This window comes from Lactuca serriola, chromosome 5 (genome assembly GCF_051521515.1).
Source record: "Lactuca serriola cultivar US96UC23 chromosome 5, Lser_US96UC23_V15, whole genome shotgun sequence".
Classification (NCBI taxonomy): domain Eukaryota; kingdom Viridiplantae; phylum Streptophyta; class Magnoliopsida; order Asterales; family Asteraceae; genus Lactuca; species Lactuca serriola.
This window is the reverse complement of record NC_136412.1, coordinates 167,404,945-167,412,529: the sequence shown is the minus strand read 5'-3', so window position 1 is coordinate 167,412,529 and position 7,585 is coordinate 167,404,945.

Here is a 7,585-nt window from a genome sequence, read left to right as displayed (position 1 = left end):
ATGGCTCAAAATAGGTCTGTATGGAAAAAGGACTGAATGGACTCGGCGAGTCACAAGGTTGACTTGGCAAGTCACATGAAGATGGCCATGAACTCAACGAGTTGGATGAACGACTCGGCGAGTCCGATGAAGATTGCCATAAGACTCGACGAGTTGAAGAACAACTCGGCGAGTCGGATGAGTTTTATCCAGGATATGTTTGTGTGTATATCCGTCAAGTTACAAGGAGGAAACTCGACGGGTGGCCTTAAGGTGTGATCGAGAATCGAAGGAACTCGACGAGTCACCCCGATGACTTAGCGAGTTGGAATGTGCTTCAAGGGACTCGGCGAGTAGCCGAGGGTACTCGGCGAGTTGAGGTCAACATGGACTGTTGACCTTGACTGAGGACTTTGACTTTGATGAGGGGTTGACTAGTGGGTTATGGAGTACCTTATAAGGTTAAGGACTTATGATTATATTGTACTATGATCATAGGTGGTGGAGCCTGTGTCGCGTGATCCAAGATTTGGAGTTTACCTTCCTAGTTGACATCTGCGAGGTGAGTTATCCTCACTATATCAATAGGGTCTACGGCACCAAGGCCGACCATTTAGTTGTTATTGTTATGGTATGCTACTTGTGATTATGGTCTGCTTGATTGGAATCAGAGTAGACAGTATGTTATGCTTTTATGATCCGTAGGGATTGGTATGTTAGTGACCTGCTAGGTCGGTGTTCTAGTTACGAGAGAATTCTATGATTGATGATCAGTGAGATAGATATGCTTGATGTTTGTATATGCAGTATATGATAGTTATACGCACATGGTTATTTGCTTGTTGGTTGGGTTAAGGCGGTCCTGCTTGGTGCTGAGGGCCAACATACCCTATGAGCGGTCCGGGACGACTGTAGGCCCACGTGGCGGACCAGTAATGCCGAAGGCTCAAGATAGATCCAGACAGACTGTAGGCCCTGAAGGGCGGTCTAGTCAGGCCGATGGCCCAGTATGCATGTTAATTGATTGATTGTTACTGATATACTTTTGTCAGTGTGGTGTTGGTATTTTGGGGGTAGTTCACTAAGCCCTCGGGCTTACAATTTTCAGTTTATTGTTTCAGGTACTTCAGGAGATCATGGCAAGGCGAAGGCGTGACTGTACCGCTCCTCATCCTTATGTTATGGTTTTGGGACACTCTGATGGATAATGAATTGAAAACATTTTTGTAAACAATTGTTTGTTGGTTTTATTTATGATTAAAAAGTTTAAATTTGGCGTAAATTTTATGGATGTTACAAGTTGGTATCAGAGCCTTGGTTTGAGTGAATTGGAGGAACACTCGTGTGAATCCAGTCTCAAATCAAGGAGATTTTCGGAAAGTAAGTTTTAAAATGGTTTTCAAAATAAGGATGGAGGATGTAGAGGGTACGATCAGCCGGAGCCTGTAAGTAAACCCCAAAATACCATACAGTTATTTGATATTCTGATATGTTAGAACAGCATGTCAGTGCTAGCACTGAGCCCGTGGTTCAGATTGGGACTGAGGAGTTGGATGCCAGGATCTGGGAGATTCTACACAATGAGGTCGCTGCGGCTTTCCGAGCGTAGCTACTAGAGATGTTTGGGTCGATCAAGACCACGATGGTTGAGTATTTTGATGAGCGATATGCAGCTCTGGCAGAGACAGCATCCACTTTGGTTGTAACCGCGACACGGGTTGGAGGAGGAGCCGACAGGGCTTTCCAGTACCGGGACTTCGATAATACGAAGCCCCCGACATTTGATGGTACACAGGATGCGATCAGGGCTTAGAGGTGGTTGTCTGATGTGGAGGGCTATTTCTTCACGTGCTCAATTCCTACTGACCAGAAGGTCAGATGTGCTCTGAACCTGCTTAGGCTCGAGGCAAAGGACTGGTGGAGATTGATGACGGTTTCATATTCTGATGATCAGCGGGCTGCTATTACTTGGGAGCAGTTCCGGGATATGTTTCGCACCCACTACGTTCCGCGCGTGGAACGGGAGCGGCTTGCTCAGGATTTTTTGACATTGAGACAGGATGAGGAGTCTGTGATGGAGATTACCCGAATGTTCACTGAGAGGGCTATGTTTTTCCCGGAGTTTGCGTCAGAGCAGTGTCAAATGACTCGTTATCTGAGTATGCTCAAGACGGATATACAACAGTTTGTGGCTACACGGCGTTGTGATACCCTCCTGGATCTTCAGAAAGCCGCAAGGCGGCGTGAGTTGGAGATAGAGTTGCAGCTGAAGGAGCAGTGTCAGGCACCGGCACAGTCTCAGTCGGCGCCTAAATGGTATAAGACCGCTGATACACGATCTGGGGGTCAGTAGAGTCGCACTTGTGGAAAGTGTGGCCGGGTACATTCGGGAGTTTGTAGAGCAAGAGGTGGGTGCCATAAATGTGGCAAGGAGGGGCACTATGCCAGGGACTGTCGTCGATCCGCCCCTCCCACAGATATGAGGATTTGTTACCATTGTCATCAGGTTGGTCATGTGAAGACCAACTGTCCGCAGCTCGCCGCCAAGTCGGCGCGGGGTTCCGTGCCAGCTACTGTGAGGACTGGGGATGGAAGGTCGGTCAAGGTGGAGCCTCCGAAGGCTCAGTGTCGCGCCTTCCAGCTCACGGCTGAGGAGGCCAAGGCAGCACCGAATGTGGTTGCTGGTACGTTTCTATTCTCTTTCTCAATTATTGTATTTGTGTTATGCTTGTGGGTTGTACCTGTGATTAGGTACGTTTTTAGTGACTTCTTTTCCTGCTTTGGTTTTTTTTGACTCAGAAGCGAGTCGGTCATTCGTATCTCAGACTTTCAATAGAGGGTTTAGTGTGCCGATGGATGATCTTGAGTGCCCCTTGCGAGTTTCGATCGCGAACGAGCACGGGGTCTCTGCTTCTTCGGTCTACCGGGGATGCGAGTTGGAGATTTCCGGGGTGTCCTTCCCGATAGATTTGATTCCTATCCCCATGGGGGATGTATGCGTGATTGTAGGGATGGATTGGCTTATCCGTTTTGGCGCCATGATCGACTGTGAGGGACAGCGGGCGGTGGTTCGAACCCCAAGTGGGGGAGAACTTCTAGTATATGGTGAGGGCACCAGGTTGGGATCATGGTTTTGTTCGGCAGCCAGGGCTCGACGGTATATTCAGCACGGGTGTGCCGGTTATTTGGCATACGTGGTAGATACGCGGGTTAGAGAGCAACTCTCAGTTTCAGATGTCCCGATAGTTAGAGAGTTTGTTGATGTGTTTCCGGAAGAGTTACCTGGGGTGCCTATGGAGAGGCAGGTTGAGTTCAGGATTGATCTAGTGCCAGGTGCAGCCCCTATCGCCAAGGCGTCGTACCATTTTGCACCGCCTAAAATGCAGGAGCTGTTGGGTAAGCAGTTTATTTGTCCGATTAGTTCACCCTGGGGAGCACCGATCCTTTTCGTCGGGAAGAAGGGCGGTTCGCACAAGATGTGCATTGACTATAGGGAGCTGAACAAGTTAACGGTGAAGAACTGTTATCCGCTCCTGAAGATAGATGATCTTTTCGATCAGCTGCAGGGTGCATCTTGGTTTTTGCAAGATTGATTTGAGATCAAGATATCACCAGGTTAGCGTGAGAGAGGAAGACATGGAGAAGACCGCGTTTCGGACTCGTTATGGTCATTACGAGTTCGTGGTGATACCGTTTGGGCTCACCAACGTGCTAGCGGTGTTCATGGATCTGATGAACCGAGTCTGCAGACCGATGCTCGATCGCTCGGTCATTGTGTTTATAGATGATATCTTGGTGTATTCTAAGACCCGAGAGCAGCATGAGGACCATATCAGGGAGCTGCTGGAGGTTCTGAGGCGAGAACGACTATATGCCAAGTTCTCGAAGTGTGAGTTTTGGTTGCGAGAGGTCCAGTTCCTCGGACATCTTGTTAACCAGGAGGGGATTTTGGTCGATCTGGCCAAGGTGGAGGTAGTTATGCATAGGGCTGGCAATTCTCGACACGACCCGCAACACGACACAAAATAAATGGGTTTGGGTTGAGTTTTTCAACCCGCCAACCCGTTTATTAAACGGGTCATATATGGGTTTCTCAAAAAATAAACGGGTTGACCCACCAACCCGTTTATATACTCAATAAAAAAAATATTTGATTTTTAAATGTATTTATATATCAAGTATTAATATTTAATAAGTATTATATAATATATACCATTGATTCATAGACCATTTGACTATTTTGAAATTTTGACTCGTGGTGGATGGTCTAAGGTCGTAAGTCGTAACCTCTAAGGCTAAGTCTGTAACATCTTTCTATAAATGTTTTTAATTTTCATTTGGATGTTTAAGACTTAAATGTCTAAAATTTGGACCCACGAACCCAAATCTGACCCACGAACCCGCCAACCTGTGAACCTGTATAAATAAATGGGTTGGCGGGTCATATACGGGTTTATGTTCCAAACCCGCCAACTCGTGACCCGCCAACTCGTGACCTGTATATTTAAATGGGTCGTGTTTGGATTGACATATTTTGACCGCCAACCCGCCAACCCGCGACACGCCAACCCGAACACAACACGATTGACAGGCCTAGTTATGCAATGGGAGACTCCGAATCTCCCTCGGACATCAGGAGTTTCTTGGGTTTAGCAGGGTATTATCGGAGATTCATTCGTGATTTCTCCAAGATTGCCATACTGTAACGCCCCGTTCCTAAAAGTACTTATTTATGAGTCCCCGGGATTTAAGAGGAAGAGTATTTTGGTCCTTTTATGGGAAAGTGGGAAAAGAAGGCCAAATATGAAAATTTGGGACACGCCGAGTACGCCCAACGTAAGTGCGTAATTGGATGCGGGTGCAAGGTTGAGTACGCCCAGCGTACTAGAGGTACGCCCAGCGTACTCTCAGAGTTCTAAAACCCTAAAATTAGGGTCAACCACTATATAAGGAACATGTTAGTTCATACCCTAGCCTCCATAAGCTCTCTCTTAACCTCATAAACCCTTGATAGCCGTTCCATCTCCATTGTTAGGTGTGTTTGGCCTTGGAAAGCTTATTTTGGCAAAGGAGAGGCTAGAAGAAGAAAGAGGAAGTTGTCAAAAAAGGATTTGAGTGGCTGGAGCTTATAGATCTGGAAAGATATCATCCTTTGGAGCCTATCTGAGGTATAAAGCTTCTTGCTTGTCATTTATATTGCATAGATCTAAGTGTTGTGAAGTTTTGACATCATTCTTGTCCTAAAAGTCCTCATCTTGATGCATGTTTTGAGTTGGTCGAGTTTATCTGTCCTTTCAGACCTTTGGAGAGGTCTTGAGTGAGAAAAATGAGGTCCCAAGGGTTGTGGTTGTTCCATGGGTGAGATAAGTAGGTCTTAATGGATTAAGACCTTGGATTAAGAGCTTTATGGACGTCCCAAGTGATAAAGTTTGAGACTTTATGAATCTTAGGCATATTTGGCCTAAGGATCTGAAGTTTGGGCTTAACAGATTAAGCCATTAAGAAGTTATGTGGACTTAATGAGCAGCGAAGTTACGCCCCGCGTAACAGAGGAGTACGCCCCGCGTAGCGGGTCAGTGCCCCAATCCCCAATTGCGAATCAGCGTGTACGCCCCGCGTACCAAGGAGGGTACGCCCAGCGTACTCCCTCTGTTGGGTTTTTCATTTTGGGCCTTAGGGATTGGGCTGTTATTGGGCTGTTGGATTTTGGGCCGTGACTGGACATTATGGATGGAGTATTGTGGACCCATTAGTTGTTATGGACCATGGGTCTAGGCCCATTTGGTGAGGTGGGCCCAATTTAGTAAATTGGGCCAATAGTGGGCTTTGCTTCAGACTTTTGGTCTTTGGGCCATCAGTGGGCTTGAGAGCTTATCCAATGTTGGGCCGGATTGAGTTAAGGGTAAATTGGTCAATTTACCCTTGAAAGGGTGTTGTGCTTAGCCTAATGATTATTTTGCTATGTTGGCTAGTTCGTAATTTTCGGTGAGTCGGTGATTCGAGAATCTGCTTCTTTAGTTCAGAGTTTCGGCAGTGGCAAGGTGAGTTATCCTCACTATATCAACAGGGTCTAAGGCACCAAGGCCGGCCCTTTATCGGATTGAGATCCGAGTATTTGTTGTATGATATGGCTTTGATATGTTTGCATCCTGGTAGTTAGGATGGTATATGTTAGAGACCTGGTTAAGGTCGGTATCCTGTTATGTAGGGTGATGCTATGCTGGTGACCGGTTAGGTCGGTATCCTGGTTAGGATGATGATATGTTATGTGATCTGTTAGATCGGCTTGTTGACTGTGAATTGTTATATGATTGTATGTTTATGTGCACATGGTTGTTGGACTGGGGTTGGGTTGAGGCGGGTCCTGCTTTGTGCTGTACACCAAGATACCCAGGGCGGACCGGTTGTCCCGAAGGCCCAGCGAGCGGTCCGGATAAGCTGTAGGCCCCAAGAGGGCGGACCAGACGTGCCGAGGCTCGGAGAGTGGACCAGGTCGACTGAAGGCCCGGTGCGGGCGGACCAGTCATACTGTAGACTCAGAGAGTGGACCAGGTGGATTGAAGGCCCGGACCGGGTGGACCAATCACACTGTAGACTCGATGTATATGGCTAGACTCGGAGGGTGGACCAGGTGGATTGTTGGCCGGTGCGGCGGACCAGTCACACAGTAGACCCGAAGTGCATGGCTGTTCTGTGATCGTATATGATATGGCATGTTATGCATGTATGGTATATGTGGTTGGTATTTTGGGGGTATCTCACTAAGCTTTCGGGCTTACAGTTGTGGTTTAATGTTTTTTAGGTTCTTCAGGAGACCGTGGCAAGGCAAAGGCGTGATCGTACCGCTCCTCATGATTATATTTTATGATGTGATTCTGGGAAGACTCTGATAATAATTGTATTGAAAACCTTTGTGTGTGTTTGAAGCTTGAAAAGAGAATCTTTGGAGGTAGAAGGCTTGGAGGAGAAGGAGTTTGGAGCAAGTAAAGTGTGGGAATCAAACACTATATCGATTATCATCTTCCAGAGGTACTCAAATCGTCATTCTCCTTGTAAACCTCTTCTATTGGTTGAGTTTTAGGTCTCTTGTGGCACATAAAGTTGATAAGATGAGCTATGGGCTAGATCTGAAGTTGTAACTTCAGATCTGGACCTTCCTTGGATTCTAGAAGCATAAAGTTACAGTTTTGGTCATGATTAAGGTCCCTCTTGAGCATGAAGCCCTATTAAGAGCTTAGATTTGGCATTTAGATCCTTTAAAGCCATGCATACACGTAAAGTTTGAAACTTTACATGATAAGTATGCCCTAGAAGCTTGGATCTGTGATTTGGAGCCGCTGCATGGCTCAAAATAGGTCTGTATGGAAAAAGGACTGAATGGACTCGGCGAGTCGCAAGGTTGACTTGGCAAGTCACATGAAGATGGCCGTGAACTCGACAAGTTGGATGAACGACTCGGCAAGTCCGATGAAGATTGCCATAAGACTCGACAAGTTGAAGAACAACTCGGCGAGTCGGATGAGTTTTATCCAGGATATGTTTGTGTGTATATCCGTCGAGTTACAAGGAGGAAACTCGACGGGTGGCCTTAAGGTGTGATCGAGAA